General features: G+C 41.3%; 1 long non-coding RNA gene across 1 annotated transcript in view; it reads right to left on the reverse strand.

Moving 5' to 3' along the window:
• LOC130611048 (uncharacterized) overlaps nt 1-23,921 on the reverse strand; it is a 162,966-nt gene extending 139,045 nt beyond the window's left edge. The window contains exon 1 of the long non-coding RNA XR_008975145.1: nt 23,819-23,921. This is a non-coding gene — a long non-coding RNA (uncharacterized LOC130611048). The remainder of the gene's footprint in view (nt 1-23,818) is intronic.
• Between the last annotated feature and the right edge of the window lie 3,500 nt (nt 23,922-27,421).

Raw genomic sequence — 27,421 nt, forward strand, 5'->3', positions numbered from 1 at the left:
ATTCTCCTCTCTAGGTTGAACAACGCCATCTCTCCAGGCCTCTACTCATAGAATAGGTGTGCCAGCCTTCTGATCATTTTCATGGCCCTCCTCTGGACTCATACTAAAAGGTCCATGTATGCCTTGCTGGGGACCCCACAGCTGGGTGCAGTACTCCACGTGGGGCTCAGGAGAGCAGAGGTATATTCCCAAATGCCTGCATGCAGACATTATACCTATATGAGGCTGAAATAAAGACACCATTCACTGTGTAATTAGTAGCCAGATCTGAAGAGAGAAAAAAAATCTTTTTAATCTTTGTGGCTTTTCTGTGTGCTCCATTTCACTTAGGCGAGCCATTTGTTGCACAATTTATATTAAACAAAGCGTTCCCCAATTCACAATGTATTGTTTCATGAAAACAGAGGAAAAATGCCCACCCCTGTCACCAGTTCATGCCACGAGACAACCTTCATCTACCATTAGCAACAGTACTATAAACAGGCAGTATTTATTTCTAACTGTCTAACCTGAATGCAATCGCCAGGCAAGCTGCACCAAGAGATTTTGCTCCTTTATAAATATGAATGGCTAAAGGAAAGTGTCAACAATAACAAGAAAATCAAACTCCATGCACTTTCTACAAACTGGCATCCTTCCGCAGATGACGCAAATCTTTTGTTCTACAGTGGATTGCAATTATCTAAACAAAAGGATTACAACAGCCAACTGATTTTTGGTAGTAATATTGAAAACTGACACAGAAGTTTCAGTCAGAGGTTTGCCAGTTGGCACAATAAAGACGGGAAACCCCTCCAAAAGGCAGCACGATAGAGCTCCTCCCTCCTAAACACACAGAAGCTGCAGCACTTATTTTGTGACTTTCTTCTTTCCCCATCCTTACAATTGAGGCAGTTTCTGAAGCTTATCTTCAGATTTTCAAACCCTGCTCTTGTTCCAGTGCTATAAATGCAGAATAATTGTTTGTGTGAGTGGGCATCAAGAAGAGAAGCTGGCAGAGAGCCTGGACCGAAAATAGCTTGTTTTCCTGATTCATGAGCTCATAACTTCTCTCGAACCAGTCACTCGGGGCAAAACATCCCTTGTATTCCCCATATGCCTCCTGCATGATGGCTCTGACTATGATGCAGCTTAACAACCAGCCCTGGGAAACTCTTGGGAAGCATTTGGAGCTACATTAGTAGGGCAAAGAGTGGCATGGGTCTGCTTAATTTCAGAAAATGGCAGTGGGATTACAATGTGGTGACAGGACTCATCGAAAGAATTTATTTCCATGCTTTGGGCCTGTGGCCTAATGAATTGGAAAATATTTCCCTATGTTCTTTGCTTAAGTTCTAAATTAAACTGACGTCTTTTATTAAAAATGCCGGTTTTACAAACTGAAATGCATGGCATGCTGTTGCCTATTTGATAATGCAAGCTTCCTATCAGCCATATGTACCGTAGAATCACAGACTGGTTTGGGTTGGAAGGGACCTTAAAGCTCATCCAGCTCCAACCCCTGCCATGGGCAGGGACACCTTCCACTAGAGCAGGTTGCTTCAAGCCCCATCCAACCTGGCCTTGAACACTGCCAGGGATGGGGCAGCCACAGCTTCTCTGGGCACCCTGTGCCAGCGCCTCAGCACCCTCACAGGGAAAAACTTCTTCCTAATGTCTGACCTCAATCTCTCCTCTGTCAGGTTAAAGCCATTCCCCCTTGTCCTGTCCCTACAGGCCCTTGTCCAAAGCCCCTCTCCAGGTTTCCTGTAGCCCCTTTAGGCACTGGAGCTGCTCTAAGGTCTCCTCTTCTCTTCTCCAGGCTGAACCAGCCCAGCTCTCTCAGCCTGGCTCCAGAGCAGAGCTGCTCCAGCCCTTGCAGCATCTCCATAGCCTCCTCCGGACTCACACTAACAGCTCCACATCCCTCTTGTTTTGAGGGCCCAGAGCTGAACACAGGACTGCAGGGGGGTTCTCACAAGAGCAGAGTACATGGGGTGGCATACACTGGGCTGTAAATTCTCCACACATGAAAATTTAAGCCCTGAATAGCATATTCAATGCATTGTCTATACTGATCTATGTAAATCAACAAGCATACTGAATAATGCTGGTGGGGTTATAGCTCTGAGTTTATATTCTATATATTCTGAAAAAAAAACAAGAGTCTACTGTTCACTGTCCATTAGCTTCCCACTGATAGGATAGGGATTTAACAAGCAGTTTAACTGAAGTAGGGCTTTCATTCTCAGACATCTTACAGGAGGGAGGACTTCTTCTTGGGGAGCTTAAAGGCTTTTGCGTGGAAGCAAACCAAAATTTGCCTATTTACAGTCCCCTTTCCATGTCACTAAGAGGAAAGCAGCAAGAGCTGCACAGAGCCTCCCCAGAGGGCTTGGTTCAGCATCTGCTGGAGATCTTCCAAAGGGTAATGCTACTCTGCAGTGTAGAGAAACAATTTGATAACACTCCCTCTGTAGCTTAGAGAGCCAGATAAAAGCAGCAAGGAGAGATTTAATTACAGTTCAGAGGCTCACAGTTCTGTTCTGCTAATGAAGTGGTCTGACTGTTAGCTTTTCTTGCTGAAAAAATAAAGACTGATAAGTCATGTTAACAACATTATTATCAGTGGCTTCGGGGATGATACACATATTCTCTGCCTGAGATTTTGCCTAGAGCTATATAAATCTGAAGTGAAGTAGCATAGTCCAGTCAGTTCCATGCTAGAGTGGACTAAAGGAAAAGTGAAACCAGCAGCGTTACAATTCATGAAAGATTCATTTCCTAAATTCCTATTTCCTTAAATAGATTCCTTTAAAATTCTCACAAGAATCAGTTCACATCAAGAGATAATAGGGTGGAGTGTTGTTCTCAGACAAAACAAAATGAACCCATACCCTTTAAACCTCCAAGTATCTGTGCTAATTTTGAAGCAGCTGCCAAAAACTCTGCAGCTTCCTGAATACCGAACGCTTATTACTTACATTATGCACATTCAGTGCTCATGTAGCTTAACCTGGACATAGCACACTACAGGAATGAGAAATCACCAATCACAAATACTGATAGCATTTTTCTGCTTGCTCCGTAGTACAGGCATGACAGTAAAAGCACATCACTCACAGAGGTTTCTCAACATGGGAGCTCAGTCCCCCTCATGAGCCACCTTCCTCCCCCCCTGTAAACTGCTTGCTTTCGCTTTTTTGACCACCTTGTGTTTTGTGTTTCCTCTTCCTTCCCCTGCCCACAACAGTTCCTACAGATCACTTTAAAGAGAAAGTTTTCATTTCCCTCTGCACACTAGGTGTGGATATGCAGACCCACTCATCCGTCACTTAGTGGTGTTTAAGTCAGTGATGTTATACCAGCATAAAGGTGGTGTGAAAGGGCAATTTGGCTCGGTGTAGTCTTCATCTGTTCAAGCTCATACTAGCACACTGAGTTCCAAATAATTAGGAGCAACTCTCCAGCTGGTGTTTTGGTAGAAAAGGTGGTTGAGCAACCCAGTCTGGATTTTCCTACATCTGAAAGAGCCTGAAGATGCCTTGAACATTACATACACTTTCCTAATATGTTTTCAGTGTCGGCTATAGCACAGCAGTGGGTGGAATGACAAATAGGTATTCTTTGGGAATAACTTGCCACTGTCAGAGTTCAGAGGAGTTCAGAGCATTACATTTGTATTTATTTACTGGTGCTTTCCACTATTTACCAGGATTTTTCCCCTGCCCAATCCATGCAGCTTAGACTCAGAGAATTCCCTCTGCTTTGCTGCTAGGGCTCCCCTGGATTTTATCATCCATAAAGTTTGCACGCTGATGAAAGAATGCAGATACTTTGAGTGATGCTTTGCATATTCAGGTTTCACTCCTGGTCATGCTAGTGATCTGCTGTGCCACCTTTCTATGCAAGCTTTGTGGAAGCAGCGTAAAGCACAAGGTTGATGGGGTCTGTATCACACAACTTAATCTTACTAATTAGATTTATTCTTTTTATACTGATATATTTCTCTTTAATAGGCTGTGAAGCAATGAATGGGTAAAATGTCAAACTTGCCCACCCCTCAACCCCTCCTTAATACTACATTTTTTTAAATGAAAAGGGAATATGAGGGTTGAAACCAATCAATTGAAAACTCAGCATGCCATTACAGAGACTTCTGAGTATTCTAACTCTCTTTCAGGCTCAGGTGGTTTACTGTTAATATCTAGAGCTCAAGGAAGATTTCTGACTGAATCATCTGGAAGACTATTTTAAAGAATGACTACATTAACAAGTATTACCAGCTTCCTGTTCAGACTAAAAAGAATGTATTCTTTTAATGCAATTAACTCCTGGGCATTTTGTTCTCCCCCCCCCGTCTTCTGCCTCCTCTTATCTTCATTCCCTTGGGTTTCACAAACATACAGTAACAATCAATTATTACTCAAACCAAGGTGGTTAACACTGTACTATTAATAAAACATTTCTGGGGAATTATAAACCCCTTTTGTGTTCACCAAGTATACAGGTAGCAATATTTATTCATTTATTATTCATCGGGCAATGATGAGCTGAATAGGGAAGGTTGTATCAGTGTGGGTAAATTGAGAACAGGTGAATACCTCACCCTAAAAATCAAACTTAACATGGACTTTTTGCCCTTCTTTGGAGACTTTAAGGTGCTCTTTCCTTCTCTCTTCACCTCTTTAGTTATTTATGTAATTCTTGTAATGCTCCCTTTACATTTCCAAGCTTCATTTAAATAGAGCGTTATGTGAGGAAAATTAAACAACGAGGATTGCTAAAATCACATTAACAAGAGATTTGCAGAAGAAAGGATTCTATAAATTCTTGATTAAAAGAAACCCCAATATTGTTATTTACACTTCAATCATTTACCTTGAGAGAAAAGCGACTGTAGTTCATTGCATGCTATTTAGACATGGAAGAAATGTCAAGAAACTCTTTCCACAATCACACTAGAATCTTTCACTGGAGTTGCTTAATAGATAGACCTTGCACATCACATCTTTGAGCATACAGGGAATAAAACTGTAAATGAAATGGCACTCCTTAGGTGGTAAAGAACCAATAATACCATAGCATCTCACAGGGACAATAAAACACCTTTGGAACAGTTTAACTTACTTGTGGAAGAATTTATTTAGGCATGGTCTCATCCACAGAAATGACAAAATGTGTATTAATTTAAATGGTGCCCAGATCTCATCCCCAAAATGCCACTAGTTGTATTAGGGTGTGCCTAAACAGGGGTTTATAATCATTGTGCTGAAAACACACATAAGCACAAGAAAAAAAAACCCCAAACTTCAAGATCCCAATCAGCTGAGAGAACCTGTTACATAATGCTTAACATTCCATCAAGTAGTCATGGATTTGATATTTCATTTTAAATAAAAATGGCATTATATCTAATGAAAAAAATGGCAGTGCTTTCCATCAGTAGGGAAAAAGGCACACATTTTCAATAAGCATTTCATCAACTCTCTGATTCAAATACTTGAAATATTGGATTTATATGATGAATTTCATAAAGGAACCAGGAAAGAACTGAATGAAAATTCTTCCCATTTCCCAAGCAAGTCCAGCTTTCACACTATGGAGAGGCTTGCTCACTTGCTGGATTATACACACCTGAAAACTTTCCTTTATATGTTATTGCTGGGGTGGAAGGCACACATCTGGAGGGGGAAGAGGGGAAGATTGGGGCATTAAGAAGAAAGTGGTTGTGGTATACTGGCATCATGAGTTACTGCAAAATAAAAAGTAGGTGCTGCTCCATTCAGTCCTTGTTTATTTTCCTACCCTTCCCATAAGTTAACTCAGTTCAAGAAGCGGGGCATTCCCTTATGGCATCCACTTCACATTTCTTAGCAAACTGTGCAACTTTGCATGGTATCATTTTTTTTTTCTTTTCATTTTTAATGAAAAGGTGGTAGAAAAAAAAAAAATCCTGTATTGAAATTCTGACTTATTTAAAACTGAGATGTTTCCAGAACAATTTAATGGAAAAAGGTTAGGCTTGATTATTATTAAGCTATATATATAGTTCTATCCACACACAAAAGCACACGCACACACCCCTTTCTGTGGCTTGGAACAATTGCTAAGGACAGATGGACTTGGGAGGGGTTTCACAAGTACTGCAAAAGGTCTCATGTACTGCATTTGTTTACACCAACTATTTAAAAACACATAAATCAGCCGCCCCAAGGCAAGCAAAGCAAAAAAGGAGGTACAAGTAACACATATATGTCTTTGGTACTAAACAGCGGAAAGCTAATGTATATTCAGCAAAATACAATAAATGTGGAGAATATCATTTGCTCTAGCTTGTGCTGCTCTTTACGCCAGATCTATTTAATAGAACTGCTTACAGCAATGTTTAGTATTAGGTTATAGAGATCTCAGAAGGGAAAAGAGACAATAACAAGTGTTAAGAGTATGAATCTGGCCTGCAGTCAGAAAAGGCCACAGACAAGCAGTTCCTTTGCCCAGACTGAGGCTTGTGTACAGCCTGGGATTCAACACAAGGGAAAAGGTTCCTAAAATAGTCTTGGCCCGTTGTAGCACACAAAACGCAATATGGACTTAATCCTATCTAGCAAGGGGCAGAGCTGTGCTGAAGAGTGGAGTTAAACACATAGTGTGAGCAACACCATCTGAAAGCAATAAATCTCTTGAGGGATACTTGCAGGTAGTGTCTGTGGATAGGTAATGCCCTTTGGGAACGTATGATGATGCTTTGAAGAGACAGCTTTCTCCTTCTCCCTAGAAGCCTTTCTAGCACTGCCCAGTGTAGAAAGAGACACCCATAATTCCCAGAGAGATGGGAGAGCCTGCATTTCAATCAACAGCTCTCATTTAAGTATTATTTCAAGAACAAAGATTACTGGCCAATTACCAAACTCTTTCCTTCCACTTAGCTCCTAGCAGCAACAGCCTTGGGCCTTGGTTCCTGACCATCCAGCAAGCCCCTGGCACTACTTGTCACTCCCTGCAGAAAGCACTGCAGGGATGGGTACCTCTTTGTAGCTATGGTTTCTTAGGAACAGAAATCTCCTGCACTTCTCTCCATCTCTTCCAGTAAACTTACATCTGTGAATATGTAGTTGATACGTAACTGAGCTCTTAACTGTGCTGTTTGAGAAGAAACCAGGGAATGTTGAATTTGCAAATCAACTATCTACCTGTTCTGATCAAACGCATGCATCCTTTCCTTCAGAAAACAGCACAATCACCCAGATCCCATATTCTTACTCTCTCTTTTGTTCTTCCTTCCCTAATTTTTTTCCTGTATTCCTCCTAGCTGCTGAGTCCTGAACTCAGCTAAAAGAGCTGTAGCATCAGCATTCTCAGTTGTACAGAGATGATACGCTTATCTGCCTTGTTTGAAGTTGCTGCACCTCCAGCGCATACTTGGACTTGTGTAGCAAGGTGCTGTGCACTCAAGATAGCAGTTGTTCCATGCGAGACCCTCAAAGAATTTAGTGATGCTCCATATATGAAAACACATATGCTGCTTTTAGCTTAAAGCCAGCATGGTTTAGCTAACCATCAAATTCACAGGCAAAGTAATCTTTGCCAAATAGGAAAAACTTATTTATGTGGTCAGTCAAATGTGTAAGTCAATCATAATAGTATAGGGAGGAATCTAATTATCCCAGTTAGCAGATGGATCCATTCTTCTCCCTTTCTGTGAGGAACAGCTTCCCCTGAGCATGAGTTCCCACACTGTGAATGGGAGAGAAAAGGCCTGAAAATTTTGCACTTTCACAGTATACTCACTACTGCCATTCCTCAGAGCTTCCAAATTACAGCTTTCATCTGCAAGCTTTTTGGGGACAGGCTTTCTTTCTTCCTATTCATTGCTGGATAGATCACTCGAAATTGTGCAAAATCATACGTCCCGAGGCCACGCAGATAAATCAATATGCTCTCTCCTCTCCCAGTATTTTTTGTACAATTCAACAATCTTCCACGTCGCTATTGTGTGTTTTTGCTTGAGAATATAAATCCACTTTCAGTAATTCTGCCACTGGTAAGCTTTATAGCATAAGTTCTGCGGTAATAGGAACAGAGACATAGCAAAATTCATGGCACGTCCAAATTCACAGGAGACATCAGACTTGTGTAACTACCATTGTGCTTGTAGTTCAGCTGAACCATCTTTGCACATTGATGATAAACATGAGCTTAGTGTTGGTTAACCCACAAAAGGCAGGCAAAACTTGCACCCCATGCTGATCTGACTGAACGCAGCAAATCTGACCAAAATCATACAACTCCTGTGTCTGGATACACTCCTCATGGCAAAGCTGTTAGAAAAACCTGCAACCCTGGACAACCCTCTTCCCTCTTCTCTGAATTCAACATTCCCTGTTTCAGCACAGGCCAGATGTAACAAGAGGGAATAGCAAAGTTTGTACTGCTGCTGTGCGTGATGAATTTGCATAATGTTACAGTATGCTAGACAAAATGATCCATTATTCATTGCACAGAAATTATCCAGTCATTCAATATATGCCAACAGTCAGAGCAAAAATATCAGTATCAAAATTTCTTTAATCCAAATCACTATTAACTTCATTATGTTCTGTCACATCTTGAAGATGCTGCATTTAATTTAATGAGATGTTTCTATCCCCTAAGCAAAGAATTTTAGCAGCAGAATAACTGTAAGAGAACTCAGAAGACCCTAAATGGGTTTCTGAAAGCTCTCATAACCACCCATACTGTACTATACCATTCACTTGCTGCTATTCATTGAGCATTTTTTGTGGTATCAGAGCTTTAAAACCTGCATGCTTAGGTTCATGTACAAGACCATGTTGTTTAGTATTTAAATGGGCAGCAATTACTTTAACAGGAGCAGAGGTGCAATATCTTATCTTTCACCTACTAATTTGTTCTCCTGGTTTCTTAACCCAATGGCTGCACTGGTTTGCTGAGTGGTTTGCTAAAGAGCCACTATGGTCCTTCTCCAGAACTGCATCTGCTGTCAGTCTCCTCCACTGACTTTATACTCTCAATTTTCCTCCAAGTTTTTTTAGGCTTTACTACCTTGTGCTGTCCCTTACTTAGTTCCTCCATAAATCTGTTCAGTTTACCTGCAACTAAAAAGCAGTCCATGCATTTACCCCCTACTGCTGAGCCCCCAGAGCAAGCCATATGGAAAAAACTCCCAATGAGTGCCATGAAAGTGCTATTTAGACAACTGTGTAGGGCTTTCCCAGGGTACATTAGGTCTCATAGACTTGTTACTCTTGTGGAGGTCCCCTGGCAATAGCTCAAATGACATTAAAATCTTGTCTTTCCAGGGACACACACAGAGCACTCCTCATCGCTGGGTGTCAGCTGCAGTTTTGGTCTCTGACATACGCCGAACAGAATTTAGCAACTGATAGGCAGAAGCCAATCTCTGCAGCCAGAAGGGTTTATGTTCTAAATACACCAATTCATTCTGATAACATTGAAAATAATACAGGATAGTTAAAGCATTTGTGATACAGTGATATGCATGCTATAAAAAGGGTCTTATTCAATCCAGTGGAAATGGAATCCAGAGGCAGCTTCATGCCACAAGTCATTTGAAGATGCAATGAAGGAGCCTTGTATTTATCTTATTTATAAAGTGTTCTATGAAGAAAGCATCATATTAGCTAAAAAGTGAAAAGGGATGGGACTCCGGTGCTCAAGGCATCTACTGTCATTTTAGATGCACTCTGTTGTACGAGACGTGTAAAATCCTGGGGAATGTGACCTAGGACTTACAGGAGACATCCAAACAGATTCCAAATGCGTACACTGAGACACCTAGAAATGTATCTTAGGATGTGTAAAATGCACAATCATAGAATCATAGAACAGTTAGGGTTGGAAAGGACCTTAAGATCATGACTGGAGGCAGTCAGAAATGAGAAAAGCATTTTGCTTAATGATAAACAGATACATGCTTAGTTAAGGAACCTCCTCCTGCTTTACCGGCTAGGGGCATAGGGCCTGGCAGATCAAGACATTTTCTGCTTAGCAAGTTACTAGCTTGAAATCTTTCAAATTACATAATAGGTACAAAAAAAAAACACACCCCAAAGACCCCCAAATGAGAGCCCACTCACTCTGTACTAGAAGAACTCAAGTTATCTTTCAGGTTTATGAACAAACATTTTAAAGTCACTCATAATAGTTTTATTGCTGTTGTGAACAAATAGCTCAGCTGATTGCTTTAAAAGAACCTACTGATCACCATCGGACTCACCGAAACCTTATTTCCAGATGTCAGAAAAAAAACCCAACCACAAAACAAGTTAAAATGTGTCATTGCCAACATTATCTATTTCTGTTTGCACTTAACAAAGCCGACTGATCCTTTTTCTGTGTGAACTGAGCAAACGCAGGCAAGGCATGAGAAGGATTCACACAGCTATACGTAATAATATCTTGCAGGAATAACAAAGATGCTGAAAGCTAGAATTATGACTCCTAGGAAGGCTGGAGTACAACTTTAGAGCCTGATAAGGAGTGAGTTTGAAACAGAGTAGCTGGAACATTTCACAGGGTAACTGGTATCGTGCGGTGGCAGAGGAGGAGGATGGACATTAAATGAAAGTGATTAAAAAGCACTGCATTCAAATGTACGAGTACTATGCCCACACTGCAAGAGACAGCAGGAGGCAGTGAATCATCCAACATTTAAATCAACACCCCCTTAAAACAAAATGTATTCAGCTCAACGTGGGTATCTCCAGTGGGCTCCAAAAGTTCTGACAATGCGTGGCACGGGTTACTCACGTCTTGCTCTGCCCGTAACGCAGCCACCATTTAGTAAGTAACTTGATTCAGAGGCATAGAGAGTTTCTGATGAATCATAAAATGTTCAGTGTCTGATTTAAGGGCTTTCTGTCACCACCGTGGATTTGCTAGTGCTAATTTATGTAAAAAAGGGGCTTTCAGGGACAGAATGATGGTAGGGTAAGGGGTGGTGGTAAGGAAAAGAAAGGAGAAATGGATTCAAAGGTCCTGGAAATGGACGGTGAAAGTGCTGTGGAAACAGCATGTATGTTTTCCGACTTCTGTTTTTGTTTTTTTAGAAGAAGTGAATATTGAGGAGACATTAATCATATTGTTAAAAACCTGGCAGAATAAATGTGTCAAGAAAACTCCTTTTTTACTCGCATTCTATTACAACACTTTGAAGGATTTCTATGGAAACAGTAGGCTGTTACAATGGGAAATACCCAGCATAGCTGAAAATGTCAATCTTCCTTTCAGCAGTGGACTGGCCATAAATAGAGATTCAGTGCAGCAAAACTGGTATCACTTGGAAGCAAAGTCTCAAATAAGGGAACTACAGCAATGCAGGAACACTTAAAATCCAAGACAAAATGTGACTGCCCACCTTGAGCAGCAAAGCACTGTGCTAACAATAAAATGCTTAACTGCACTATTTGTGTATTTGGATGTATCAGGATATAGCACTTATTTGGGTAATGCAGAATAACTCCTGCTTCTAATATTTCTGCATTTGGAGATAACTCCTAGTGACAGAAAAAGAGGGATAGCTCGCAGAGTGCCCCTTTTATTTATTTGTCTTATAACTGATGACACTCCGCACCACACACAATCAGCAGAATTGCCTCTGCCTTATCTGCTACTCACTCATGCCTTCTCTTTCACCATACAATGTCCAGTGTGATATTTAACTCTTCCATGTGCTTTTCCCAGTGCAGGAATTCTTATATAGATTTAAAAACAAAAGCCTAAAACCACACTATTCACTAAAAAACGTGTAAACCAAGAAAGAGCTCTTCTTGCTCTTTTCAGAAGGCCCTCAGTTATGCACACACCCCTTCCCACACTCTTCCCACACACAGAGATCCTATGACTAGAATAGCTGCTTCCTAAAGCATGAAATACTGTGAAGGCTCGCTTTACATCTCAGACCGTTAATCTCACCAAAATCTTTAAATCTCTAAACCATATAAAAATGTCATGATCACAGTTTGCAATATACATTTCTGCTGCTTTTCACACACAAAGAAAATTAGCCCTCCTTCAGTAGTCATTTAGCATCATTTCCGAAGAGCACATTGGTCCTTATTACAGACATGCAATTTCAGTAACTCGCAAGGAACAAAGCAGGTTTCAAAATGCTTACATAAGTAAAGATTGTTTCCTATACTTTATAGAGGGATATAGAAGGATGTTACAGAGACACCATAAACATACTTTTTATGACAGCTTCTTAATTTCTGCCTCTGAAGTTCTGGATGGTCACCTCTTGCTGGTTTTGCACACAAATTGGGGTCAAAGAATTCTCTTTGCGGCAAGCGGCAATTCTGATAAGATCAGGCAGTGACTCACTGGTGATGCACTGGGTAGAAGCTACTGGTCTTGGCTACAATAATGCTGCTGTCTTAGATTGCTATCGCTGTCTCCTTTGGCACACATTAATTGCTGTCAAATAATAATAAAAATGCACTATTTTTTTTTCCCCATGTTTCTTACTTCCCAAGAACGGAATGCTTGTCACATATGGACGATGAAATCCGGAGGGCAGTGACATAACGTGAATGAAACGCTGCCTGTTGCATCTGATTGTTATTTGTTGACAAGTCCACTTATTTGAATGTGCCAAAGTAATAACAAGATGGAATTTAAGATGAGCATTCCAGAACATATTATTTAGGAATGCTGTGGGCAACATGGTGTTTCATGCACTGTGTTGCCTGTTGTATCAGTAATGCATTCATGACTAAATAAGTTTTGAGCATTTGCCAAACTGATGGGGTTGTGTAAGTCTGAGGACCACAAGAATGATGGCCTGAAACGACAGAGCCCAGCAATGCAGAATGGTCTTTGCTAGACCAGTAGAGGATTTCTCAGCAATCATCTGTAAATTATGCAATTACAGCTGATTAGTGTCAAACTGATGTGGACACATGGACACTGGGATTGAATAAACACCATGCAATCACGCTGCACGGAATAAAGCAGCGCTCCACTACATTAAAATAGGGCTTCAGCAGTAAGGGTAACATACCTACTCTCAAAGGAATAGCAAGGAATCTAGTCTCTCAATCACCTTACACAAAGATTTAAAAACTAAAGAATAATTAAAAAAAAAAAAAAGAAATAAAAACCTTGGAATTCATAACTTACTTTGGAAAAAAGTCCCCAGATTCAGACGCTTATAAGGAGATAGAACATCCTGATGCTGCAGCAACCAGCAAAACTACCAGCTCTTTGTCAACTTTTAGGGAAGTCTGTTCCTATCTGCAACTGGAAACATCGGTTTAATTCTCAAAAGCAGCTAGTGTCTTATGCTTGATTTGAAGAGGACAGAAAATTTCTAAGGGACAATACCTTCCAAAAACCCTGCTTTGAATTGGCTACCCCAAGTATGACCCATCTTTACATAACTAGTCTCTTTTTAAAACAGGCTGCTTTCTGGTAGCCATTTGGAACACTGAGATTTTTAGGTATAGTCCGAACTGAATCTTAAAATCAGTACCTTCTGGCAAACTAAAGCTGTGTGAATAAGTGCTCGGTTTAAGATACAGGTTCACAACTGACAATAACTGTCTCACATTTGGAATGTAAAATCATTAACTTTATAATGGCAGCATGAAAGTTTGTCCTGGATTTAAATCTTTCCGTTTTACTGTAGGTTTGAAGAATAAAGACATAGACAAATTAACAAAGTATTAACCAAAATTGTTGTAAAGACTGCTGTCTGTTGGGAATGAGTTTGGATCAGTTTTAGTGACCAAAAGTAACAGCCAAGTGGTAATTGCTGACAAGCTGCTATGAAGATATGCAATCACACTGTTCCTAAGATGACATTCCTGACATCACAAGGCTAACTGTGTTACATGAGTTGGTTTTATTTCTTCTTAGCAATCTTACTAGAAAGGGAAAGGTTTGAATGAATTGCAATGGATGTGCTACCTCCTGGCTTTCCACTCATTGAAAAGCACTGATATATCAAGATGGTGAAAACTGCCTGCTTGCCTTAGGCTATTTTCCCAAGCTATCAACCTGACCTGTTTCCCAAACCTTACACTAGCTGCTTTTAAAATGACATTTTGACATGTGTGTTTCATTCTTCAAATCAAAATATCTTATCTTTTAAAAAAGGTAATACTGAAGAACTTGACCTGTCCTGAATTCTACTGTTTCCCTTGCGGACAGCAAAATACATGCATCTGGGATGGAACTACTGAGCAAAAGTACCTGATCATATTAAAAATCTTCATATGGGTAAAGAAAAAATAATTAATAGAAATATATCTGTGCACAAAGACAAAACCAGCAACTGAATGTTGGGGGGGGAAGTTATTTTTAACTACCTAGGACCCATGTCAATTGGAGGGACACTCTGAAGTTATTCTCACACATGAAACTCTGTCCTTCAGATGTGTGTCCCTTTTGTCCCCTCAAGATTCTCCTCTTGCATTAACTGATTTCTCTCCCATGTTGTCATTGCCACCCTAGATGGTGTCTGTCAACCACCAGACATGACAAGTCCTGTCACTTGTACAGAGTGGTACCACGGTCTGAAAGCCTTGCCCAGACAGAGGCCACAACACCAGCTCCTCTTGCTTCACCCTCACTCCACCTTCCTTCAGGGCTCACTACCCAACTCAGCTGATCACACTCAGACATCTGCACAAACAGCCCCATCTTTGAGATGTTTATGTCCCTGCAAGCCTGGCTGGACACAGACAAGTGTTAAATAACCACAAGTGTGGCACGAAGGGTGAAGGATGGGGGAGAGCAGGAAGCAGAGAGATCTGAAGAATGACAGGTACGGACAGACCAGTTACTTAATCCTTTTGTCCATATACAGATAAGCAATTAAAATAAAAATTAGAAATCTAAACCACTGAGGGGGTGGATCAGAAGATGCTGTCATACATGTTACTCAGTCCACAGCCTTATGGGTACCTAGCTGTAACACAGCAGAAATGAAACATATTTATTAAACCTTTGTATTTCATGTAAAAAAATGTGTGAATAAAAGGTAATTCCTTTCTATCCAATTCAGTAAGAACATATCCACTGCAACCCTTGGAGTTAGCTTTCCATGAATGTGTTTTAACTCACTAATAAAAGGTTTCACTATTGCTTGAGAATGAGACTGGTTTTTTTCCCCTGTATCACTGGAAACCTGTTTCAGATACAGCTTGAGGTAAGAAATATTAATCAGGGTGTAGCTGACTGATGTCATGATTAACATGAGAGATGGGATTTGGTAAAACAGTTAATTGGAGTTCAACATGGAATTAGGGCAGGATCTGAATTCTCGCTGCAATCACCCGAAGGCCATTTGCACATACGTATGTGAAACTTTTGATGGCTGCTTCTCTTTGGGAAGTGTCCCTTTCATCAGTTAAAAACACTGTGCAGGAATCAATTAAAGCTCAGTGCATTGTTCGCCAGAGATGAAATGCTGGAATATAAACCCCTCCAGACTCTCTTAAAAAATCTGGGACCAGTTCTCTATTCATCTATTAGGTTCATGTCAGGCTTTCCTTCCTTAGTAAACATCCTCAGTGGTGTGCTTAGGAGCCCAATAAAAAAAGAATAATTCCAGTCTGCTTGCATGAGCATTAGAGAGCACCAAGTACAGGAATGTTGGAATGAAAAAACTGAGAGCATGAAGTGAGTATGAGAGGAGTGGCTATTCAAATATACCAAAATCCAATTTACCAGATGGTGTCAGAGGGAGAAGGAGGGGAGAACAGGGAAAAACATTCCCCAGCGGGGCTTTCCTGAAGATCTCATGCTGCTGCAAAGAAGAAAATTGAAAAATTCCAGAAGGTCAGTGCAGAATTCGTACTGTTTCTGCCAGTAGAAATGTGAATACATCTCCATGGGCAGGGCATGCCAGTATTTTCAACAACATCTTCCTCCTCGTCACAGAGGTTAAAGTGTAAAGCAAAGAACAACCCAAAACACCAAAGCATTTAAAATCCTGACTGACAAGAACAGACCATACTCTTCTAAAATTTATTTAATCTCGGTTTTGTTTGTTCACAGCTAATGGCTTACACATTATCACATAGGAGCTACAGTAAGGGCCATTTATAATTTTACCACCATTTCAATAAAAATAAATAAATAGTCAAATCCTCCAAACCTTTTAGGTTGTAATCCAGGGAGGGAGACATTTTTCTTAATGGCATTCAAGTGGCTTAGCCAACTCTGACTGTTTTTTATAACACTGGCCCCATTGTTGGTGATAATAAGACTAGGGGAGAGACCTTGGGAGGTAAACCACACATTTATTTGGCCTTTAAGATTAACTGTGCTGTTGGCTACTGTGTGATCTTTGTGAAACCCAGGGATGCAAAGACCAGTGTTTACAAAGAGCACTGCCAGCAGCTTGGGCATGGCTTTCTCACTTATTTCTGGGATGCTTGTGTTTGGTGCTCAGCTTCCCAGCTTATTTTCTTGAGTTGGATTCAGTATGGTGTAGATCCATTATTGAAGAAATTGCTAAATGTGTTCAGGGTAGCCTGTCAAGTCTTCACACCACAACAGCCCTGAGCTGGTTTACCTGTGAGTTGGACACAGGAGAACATGGCAAGAGAGATTGCCCCTACCTCAGGGGTAGCCTGCAGGCAACAGGAGAGGTGTTGTGAATCTCTGATGCTTATTTCACTAAATTAGCTGCTTCTTTGGGGTTAAGGGAATGAGGCTGCTGAGCATCACAGGGACCACCACAGTTTTTGCACTGCTTTGCCCACTCCTCCATAGCTGCAGGGAATGTAAGGCTTGGGGCTGCATGGGACAGGAGAGACACAGGGGAAATCCCAGGCCTCCTGACAAGCACCTATTTGCTTGTAAAAGAACTATTAAGAGGTCATGGGACATGACATGTATTTGAGAAAAATGTTTCAAACCTGCATATTTACTAGTCCTCCCTGTTCAACCTTATGCAAGTCATTTTGGGGTTTTGAGTGACCATTAAGTGGGCTGGTTTAGTTTTCTGCTTCACAAGACTTCTCATTTCACTTCTCCCAAATTCTTTCTTTCAGGGAAATACTGTCAAGCTTATCTAACAATGGTTGTTACAAACTTTGTGGTTCTTAAATGATAAATCTTGCAAAAGTGGAACCACTTCAAGAATGACAACAGAAGTCAGAAGCACATCTCTTGCTTTCAGACAATGATAGATTTCCTCAGACAGCTATCACTTAGGACTGTATTTTCTGAGCCTCTGGTTGCAGGTGAATACTTCTAATTTTTTTATATATATATATATATATATATATATATATATATATATATTTAGCCTAAACAATTCAAGTCATTATAAAAATAAAGGGAGAGGAAGTAAAAGGGAAAGAGGAAAATTCTACCCTAGGAAAATAAAAAAACGTTCTTTTCCATTTTAGAAGCAGCTATGAAGTAGAAACCTGGGATGGAAACAGTCCCTAGCGACGTGCTTTCATCAGTGCCATTTTGTTTTGATTTTGCTTACTTAACAATGCTTTGAAAATCCTGTCTTTTACAGAAAAATAGGTGTGACTTAGACCTTAGCAAAAACCCAGGTGCAGACAAACCCTGACTGTACACACACACATACATGTCTAACTTAGCACCTGCCTGAAGAATCTGGGAGGGATACATGGTAAAGGAGGCAGGAATTAGGCATTAGTTATGTACAGGTATGAGGCCTTGGGAACACCTCTTTTGTACTCCATGATGGCTTGATTCCAATTCCCTACCTTGATATTTCCCTATTCCTGAGAGGGACAACTGTTTTGGTGCCATCTCCAATTAAAACTGTTTTCTTCAAGCCTTCATTAACAGACAGCAAACTTAGGAACAGCACGGGTTTAAGAATTTGTTAAATATCTGTGAGTACTGCACACAGAACTAAAAGCTTAACCCTGTGTGAATGCTAATCTGCATCCCAAAGTTTATCAGCAGGTTTTTAAGATTCTTAAAATTTCACAGACAATCTCAGGGAAGATTTTTTTTTTTCCCTAAGCTTTATGAAATATAAGTCTGGAAGTTTTTCTGTATGGGAAACACTCTTATGGATTTTACATTAAGGCAAACCAGAAAGCTCTCAACTCCACGGGGATTAATAACCACACAGAATAATAGACTGCCATGTGTATATTATTTACATGACATAGTACTTTCCACTGAGACTCCCATCCCAGGAAGAAAACAGAACAAGTGCAAGTGAAATATTGTAGGAAAGAACACATGGCAGCTGAGGAGTAATAATTTCTAAAGGAAGAAAGATGAAAGTTATTAAGTAAAATTGGTAGTTAGCCTCTTCCTCCTTCCCCACCCACTTCAGAATACACTGGCTGATAAACTAGCAGCATGTCAGCATATGAAAGAGGCTTTCAAACTTTGTCATCTAATAGGATATTCAAAATGGATTTAGAAGAAAGTTTAAAAGGGCTTAAGAGAATGTAAGTTTCTCCAATTTACAGCTTCTTCCAGCCTTCCCACACATGGAAATTCACTTGGAAAGTTCCTGAGACATAATTTTCACCCTCCTACACGTCACCTCTGATACAGCTCATAGTCTGCAAGAATGCAAGGGACTAAATCCTTACCTGATACCGACAATTGCACACAGCCCAAAACAGAGCACATCTACTTACCTCTGGGATTGCAGAAATCTGTACCCACTCACCCTAACCAGTGCGACAGAGCGGTTCAGAAGCATGCGGATGGGAAAAATGCCTTATGAAAAATGACTTTGCAACCTCAGCTGGGCTGGCCATTTGCAGCGGTGGAAAAGCACTACGGTTGAATTATGGCACTATGATTTGTTCACTACTGTGCTGCAAACTCTTAAAGCAGCCCAAAGAGCAGAAGAGAGGAGAGCTCTCTGCTTAGTTTTCCTAGGATGGTAATAACATGAACAACTGAAAGCCAGCAGATAAATCTTGCTTCGGGCTTCTTGTTCTAATACTATTTTTTTTCACTGCATAATCAGTCACACCAGCTTATCGTCTGCTTGCTACCATTCACATCCAAGTACCCGTCCAACCAAAGGAAAACTAGTTTCAAGTATCTTCCTTTTTTTTTTTTGGGAAAATGGACTGACCATATTTGTTTTTGATTACTGGTCTTTGAACTTATTTTATTTAAGTGCGGTCATCCTCTGAATATATCACTCCGTAAATATGTCACAGTAGGGTTTCATGTTTACTGTTTCTCAATGACTTCCAGATCAAATGTATTCGGGTTGAAACCAAAAAGTTGGTACGTGTGCTTGGTTTTGGGCTGGGGTTTGTTTTGTTTCGTTTTAGGCAGGGGGTGGGGGAATGGAGACGGAAGAAGGTTAACCAGCACTACGCTGTCAGCCATGCCTCTGGAAGCTCGGCTGGCTCATGCATCCTCCCCATCACTGGTAACAAAGATTTAGTTGTTAGATTTCACTAAGAACTCCCTTTACGATGTGAGAGACAGGACAGCATACAGTTTGCTCCCCAGAGCCCTGCTGGTGCTCCACTGGCAAAAGATTGAAAAGTAATGACAGACTTACTCTCGCAAGCGAAACATGCATACGAAAGTGGTAATACACATAGGGAACAGATCTGTTGACTAAGAACATGCCATTTTCACATAGTCACTTTTCTGACCATAACCGCACTTTATACTCCAGACATGGTTCTGTTTTCCTCTGCTGTGGCACAGCAGATGTGAACCATTTAAAACCTTTTAACGGGACCCAACCTAGGGCTAAATGGCAAAAGCCTGACAAAATAATACTTAAGTTTACATCCCTGGCATTTTGAATGTTCTGTGACAGGGTCAAAAATCTTGATAAATCAAAATTCTCACACTGAAAAAAACAAACCCAAAACCAACCAACAACACAGAGCCATGACTCATTGAATGGAAAGAGAGGCAGATGTCTCCACGAAGTCCTGTTTTGAACAATAAAAGTTTTAAAGATGCAATTTAGAAAATACCTCAGCTTTCCAGCTGTATTTGCCCACCACAATACAGTGGAGGAGGAGACAATATACAGGGTTTGGTTTCCGGGAAATCTTAGCTGCCTCCCTGCTGATATGCATGTTTCTTCAGTCTTTGGTTCAGGGTGGAAACTACCTCTCCTTTAAAGTGTTATGTATTATATTTTGCTTATGAAGGGAGGCAGTGAAACATGGAACACCTCGGAAGATGGCTGCATCCTGCTGTGGCAAATATTCCAAACAGGCTTCTACAGGTGAAGGCAACTGGCATGAGAAGAAAGTCCCTCTATGTGCTAAAAATACAAGAGACCTACCAGCCTCTTTCTTGGCTTAGCAGAATACACTGCTAATACCCCCGGTTAGACTGACTGTAAGAGTTACTCATATTTTTAAAGGTAATAATCCCATATTCCCATTTTACAACACACCCTGAAGACATGCAACAAGTCAAACTATCCCCATTTTGCAACAGTTTCTTGGCATGAACCATGTAGTAATTAAAGAACTTTAAATGGGAACGACTGCCACAATTTGCAGGCTCCCTTAATCCATCTATAGTATCTGCAGCACCTCCAGGTGCTTGTCTTGTTCTCATAATACAAGCTCAACAGTGCCATGGCAGGGCCTGAGGGGACATCTGAAGATGATGAGGATTTAGGCACGCCAGCATGAAAACTTGGCTGGTGTTTGGCTTTGTTGTTGTTGTTTTGTTTATTTATCTATCCCTTCTTTTACCAGGAAATATCACACGGACAAATGAAGTCTTCTTTTGCAAAGACATCCAGGCCAGCTAGCCCTAAATGATCTTAACACAAAATCAATTAAAACAAAAACATTTAAACACTATAATTCTAAACATGGCCTTCCGCTCCATACAGGCCAACCTACAGCAATTATAGTGTAACAAATTAGTGTGAGATACATACTAACAAAGTGAAAGCCTGATTTTTGCCAGGACAAGGGCAAAGCTTGCTTAAATATTTTGAAACTGCAGTCTTGAAATGATCAATTATCAACAGACAGCTGCATGGAAGTGGCTTTTGTTTGGTTTGTTTTTAATGAAATTTAGCCCTTCGTTCCTGAACTTGGAGCTGGTAACTACCATTTGTTCGGTTCCGACTTGAGCAACCAAAACACTTTACTTTCGAATTTCCAAGTTCTCAGTCTGTCCCACTGCCCGATTTTCTCTTCCCTCTAAGCACTCATGTCAAGCCTTTCAATGGGGAAAGCGTGCAATACCCTCCTGAACTAATCTTGTTTATCAGTTTTATGAAGATGGAAAAATCCAAACAGCGTTATAAACTGCCCTATGAATACAAAATTCAATGTGTGTTTTGTACTGATACAATACTTTTTTGCCTGTTCCAAGGAGAAACATCACCACACCATAATACCTGGACTCGAAGTATTCGACAGACCTTTTTAAAATCAAATATCACTCTGCAGAGGTGCATAAGCATGGTGTGGAAAGCACATACAATTAAGAATTACCTACAGCTGGTTTTCCAGCTCATTTGCACTTTTGCCATGTTAGTGGCACAGTTCTCCACACTGGTTTGCTGCCCATCAAAGTGCACTCAAGTATGAAATAAAACACCCTCCTGGAGGGATGCTGCTTCATAGAGTTTATACCTCTGCTGAGAAACATACATGAGCTGTAATAGCTGTTGTTTAATATTAGTGTTTATCCCTGTAGTGGTATACGCTGTCTCTGCCCTTCCACCTCTACAGAATATGAACACAGCCAGATTCACCAATGATCCATCTGACTGACACAAGCCTCAGCCCATCTTTCAGACTCTCAGAGGTTCACCCTGCCTCTCTCTGTCCAGCTCTCTAAGGTGACACTGGTGCTGCTTGGACCCCCTTCCCTATATTGAGACTGTGACTGCTCTTGGAGGAATCTAAAAAGCCAGAGCAGTCATGATGCTGGGCCAAGCACTCCTGTTTGCAGAGACCTTTACAAGAAGGACGGTACAAGTCGGAGAATTATGCACTTAAAGTCAATAGCCTTCACTCAACTATTTAATGTTTATTTGTTTTACACCAGCAGCAATATGCAATTCCACAAAAATACATTTCTGATATTATTTATCTGCTGAGTCTGCCCCTATCTCATTTGAAGCAACAGATAAAGCAAATGGCAGCAATTTAACCTTCCTCAGCATACAAACACTGTTTATCTTATCATGTAAATTATGAAAATAGGCCTAGAGGATTTGGCACAGGAAACCTAACACACAATAGGTTAAATAAAGCTTTAGGAGAAAATACCAAGCAGTCTATCATTTAGACAAAGGGGTGAAGTGTTGGACAACATGTATTTGAACTACCAGTGTCCATTCTGAGACTAACAGAAGCTTTATAATCATTCATTGCTGTCTTACTCAGACATTGACTGAATACAGAAATCTGAAATCCTGAAACTGCCTGAAATCCTGTTTTATTTTTGGCACTCAATATCTCTTTCTTTTAATAAGGGATACGTGAGTTAATTCATTGTGCACATTTTTCAAACCCTCTGACACCACTAGTTTGAATAAAGTGTTACTGGTTTCTAATTACAATCAAAAGAGCATACAAAAAAATGGGACAATGAAGACATCATGGAAGGAGAGGGGAAAAAAAATAATTTAAAATAAATCAAAGCACAAAGGCACAGTGGATAGCTGTGCTTTCCCTAAGAGGAACGTAGGGTAAAACAGGTGGAGAGAGGGAGTGAGAACAATTCCTGTGAGAGTAGAACTGAAGAGAGATCCATATCATCCACTTGTGACTGAGTCAGCATATGGCCCTTGATTAAATTCCTAAAATACTACTGACAACACTGTACTTGTTCCTTGCACTGCTATTATGACAAACAGTCCTGGCATGAACCATGACTATGAGGCCCACCTTTGAACCTAACATGTCTTAAACAAAGTTACAGTACACCTTGCAGGCACTTAACACACATTCTCCACCTTATTTTCCAAATCTGCTGCCTGAACATGTGTAGCCTTACAAAAGGGCAGCTGCAAGCTTCGCAGCCATGTAGGCAACACCGAATTTTGCCATCCCTTGGGTGAAGAAAGAATCAGGGCAGAAATACCTCAAGGAACCAGCTAGACCTGGAGTCACCAGCAGCTGGGACACACGGCTTCCCAAGACCAAGAGCAGGCAGCTGACTCTCTTGCACAGACCTACACCATTCAGTAAGTACAGGGAACAACTCATCACCTTCTTGCTGCCTTCAGGAGTCTGCTTTCCTTAAATTAGTGACTACCTTGCTTGAGCCTAAAGTCCTACCATGTATTTGCTCTAAGAACTGAGGCATCAAGTACTGGCACCTGAATGTGGTTTGTATTATATTTAGTGAATACCATCTCAGAGCAAAAAGCTTCCAAAACCATTGAGACCTTCAAATGTAAGAAAATCCCCTGTAGCCAAAGCCAGAGGAACAGAGAGAAAAAGGGGAAGACATGTCTTCCAGGCAGGACCCATGCTCGCCAAGCAAAGGGCACCTCTAAGCTTCAGTCAGTGCAATTATGTTCGCTGCTACTGCTGCAAGATTCCCACAGGACACTGCCTCTGTATTGCGGGATTGCTGCAGTAGCCTGGCTGCAACAGGCAGCTGTGAATAAGCAGCCCATGGTGCAGAGATGGCCCAACAGATAAAACACTCCCTTTGTATAGGTTAGAGCACACTGACCAGCTGAGGGGGCCAAGAAGCTGTCAATGTTATCAGCAGGTGTACCGCACACAACAGGTAGGGATCTGAAACCACGGACAGCTAACTTTGCTTCCTGCCAGACGTTTGTTTTGCAATACGACAAATGAAAACAGGCCTTTATATTGCAAAGAAAATGAAAAGCATGATGGTCAAATCACTTTACCTTAGAGCTGCTGTAGGAGAGCGGAGGTCAGAGCAGTGAGGCTACTGCAAAGGGGGTTTTCAGTTGTCTCGAGGTGATCCATGCCAAGATGCAGAAGGGGGCATGATGGACACTTCAGGAGGCTTCATGTTAATCTGCAGAAAAATAAAGCAGGCTGATGAGTGGAAAGCTTCTCGTGGTATCCCTATACCTGGATAAGTATTCCTTAGAAAATGCAAAATGGGAAATGGAATGGCCTGTAGTTAACACAGCCTCAGTACTCCCGTACACACTAGGGTTTTGATGTGGTACTGACTTAGAGGAAACCATTGCCATAAACTCATTTCACTGATGACTAAACAAAGAGGAGATTATCATGATTTCATTTGATGTTGGTAATTAAAGGTTTTGAAAAATAAAATGAAAGACAACCCTCCCTTGCAGTCTGGAGACAAAGTAAAGGCATATATAGTTTTACAACATATATACTTAAGCTGGCAAGACTTCATCTCCTAAGCCTTTATTTCATATATAATTTATGTAGATATAGTGTACTGTGGGTTTTTTGGTATAGCTAATGGTTGGGCAGAGAGCTCTTCAAATCTAGTAAAACAAAAGGAAACAAAAGGGACACCATGTGCAAAATCCACAGTCCACACTTAACCCTTTGGTCCTGTACCCTCCCCTCTGCAATTTAATCTGTAACTGTTAATTATTATCTGAAAGAGCCAGCAAACAGTTAATTTTTTAATGGCAGTTGACAGAAGCACATCCAATACAGTACACCTATGGAGACATATAAAAAAGATTGCACGCGCTTAGGGGCAGGGGCGGCATGTGAAATGAAAAAGCAATATTGTCTACTTTTCCATAGCTTGTAAAATAGCCTAAGTAATTATGATATGTATTTATTTTATTTAAAAGGAGAGCCATTTTTGTTTTGATTTCTGTGCTCCCCCCTTATTACTGCTGTCTCTGAAACTCCACAGACACTGCATTTCTTTTCCTGACTGGACATTTCTGAAATAGTACCACTATCAGGTAGATCAGATTGTTGGCAAAAGCTTTGGCACCAAAGAGACTCAACAAATAAATTTCATCACGCTGACCCTGTACTAAACAGCAACTTTATGTGGATAACCTCATGGGAATGGAAGTTGAGAAAGAGCTATTTCAAGGCCGCCAATAACTTAATCTTTGTTCAGTTCATAATGCAAAGCCATTTCTGTTTCCTTTGCTCACTGTACTAAAGAGTTTTTGGGATACTGTAATCCTCATAAGGTGGGGAGGGCAATGTGGGGGGTAGGGGCTTGCGGGAGGGAGAGGAGATCCCACTCAAATTATGCCCCATTTAAAAGAAAACCCCAACAACCTAAAAATAAATAAAAAGCCAAGTTTTTCATCTTGGAAATTCTCACCCTCAGTTACGTGAGTGCAAAAAGTAACTTTTATTTGAAGAACTAACACTCACTTCTTTGTTAAGAAAACTTAGGGCACCACCCAGCAGACATGAAGGCTCCTATGTTATCAGCAAACTATTTCCTGGGTATATGTTCACCCTTTCCATGCAGCTTGCTTATTTTTTCAACAGAAAGGAAAAAAAAAAAAAAAGGAAAGAAAGAAAGAAAGAAAAGGCAGCGCAAACATAAGTTCTGTAACACTGCTGAATAATCCGTGTTCTGCTGCAACAACTGCTATATTGATGTAATGGAAATTTCAGAGGTGCCCAGCTTTGCAGAAACAAAACTGGAAAAGTGCCAAGGGGAACCCTAAGTGCAGCCCCATGTGCTCTTTCCAAGGGCAAAGGGCTCTGCACAGTGCTGCTGCCTGCCATCACCTGAGAAGAGGCCATAAGAGGCAGAAATAACATGTGCAGCTGAGCAAAATAACTGGTGGAAGAATATGAACCCCTTTTCCCTGTTAATGGTTAACATAACTCCTTACCCACAAACATTAACACCAGCTACTCTGCTAATTTAGCATTGCAAGCTTAAGTTCTGTGGAGGAATAAGCTTGAATGATTATGCTCTCTGTCCATCTGCCTTTCCTCCCAGTATTGAACCTTTAGTCTGAAGTATATTTGACAGGAGTGGAAGAAGGTAGAACTCACAAAAATCACAGAATCGAACAATCACACAATGATTTGGGTTGGAAGGGACCTTAAAGCTCATCCAGTTCCAACCCCACACCTTCCACCAGGGCAGGTTGCTCCAAGCCCCATCCAACCTGGCCTTGAACACTGCCAGGGATGGGGCAGCCATAGCTTCTCTGGGCAACCTGTGCCAGTGCCTCAGCACCCTCACAAGGAAGAATTTCTTCCCAATGTCTGTTCTCAACCTCCCCTCTGTCAGTTTAAAAGCATTCCCTCGTGTCCTGTCACTACAGTCTCCTGTAAAAAGCCCCTCTCCAGGTCTCCTGCAGCCCCTTTAGGCACTAGGAGCTGCTCTAAGGTCTCCCCTTAAGGAGCCTTCTCTTATTCAGGCTGAACCAGCCCAGCTCTCTCAGCCTGGCTCAAGAGCACAGGTTCCCATAAATGTCCAGAAAGCTGAGGATGAGAGAAGAGCAGGAAGAGAGTCTGGTCATGCCTCCATAGCAGAGACACCCACAGCAGCTCTTTCTTGCATGCCCTTCTGTGTCCATGAGTCATAAACCAGAGGACCCTGCAGCACAGCACCCGATGCCTCGCACCCACCACAAGGATGCTGAAGAGATGGCAGAAGGAAAGGATATATAGAGAGCAGCTCTGGGGTGTGTGCAAAGGAAACAGGATATACTGTGGGAGATCCCATCAGGATCACAGGGGAAGGGAGCCAGGTTATTGTTGTTGGCAGCTAGGGCAACACATAGGTGTCCTTAGTGCCACAGTTTATGGAACAAATTATCCTCTTACCCTGTTCTCCCCCAAGAAACATCTTTGTATGAGCAGGAGGAATGGTGGGAAAGGAAGATTATACAACATCCAAAATCAATAGCAGACATTACGTTCAGGAAAGTATTCTTTCCTGCAATCCTGAGAGTCACCTCAAGTAACACACCAGACAGCGATAAGGCAAAAACTTAAACCCAGAAGAACAGAGATGCTGGGCCCTGTAATAACACCACATGGAGCAGGATGGAGCAGGCTTCACTGCCCAGCGTGGCTGTACAATGCCTGTCTGAAGGCTGCAATGCTCAGGGAACTTATGTCCCCTCAGCCCCAGAATCATGGATCACTGCCTGCACAATGCTGCCTAGCTGCAGAACCAAGCAGCTTGCAATAAAGTCCCCCCTCCACATTCCTGCACGTGAATCTCATTGTTTCCCAGGAAAGTGAAGTGGAAACCTAGTATCTGCTGGGAGCAGGACACTGCCATTGTCTCCGCTGACTTGAAATTCAGCTTTGTGGGGTGACAGTAACCCACAGTCTATGGATTTCACAGGTTTAGCTAGCAGCGGCCAGGCAAAGCTTTGTTATTGCATCAATTCAGAGCTTTAAGCACACCTCTGCATTTCACCATGCTTTGTCCTCGAGAAAGTCAGGTGTCCATAGCCAGTGCACCCAGACATTTAACCAGACAACAGGTCCAAACGCAAGAAAAACAAAGGGCTGTTGTGATGGAATAAATGCTTCCCCCCCACAGCCAG

This window comes from Pezoporus wallicus, unplaced genomic scaffold (genome assembly GCF_028554395.1).
Source record: "Pezoporus wallicus isolate ANWC-B61680 ecotype Strahan unplaced genomic scaffold, APGP_CSIRO_Pwel_v1 scaffold_11491, whole genome shotgun sequence".
Lineage (NCBI taxonomy): Eukaryota > Metazoa > Chordata > Aves > Psittaciformes > Psittacidae > Pezoporus > Pezoporus wallicus.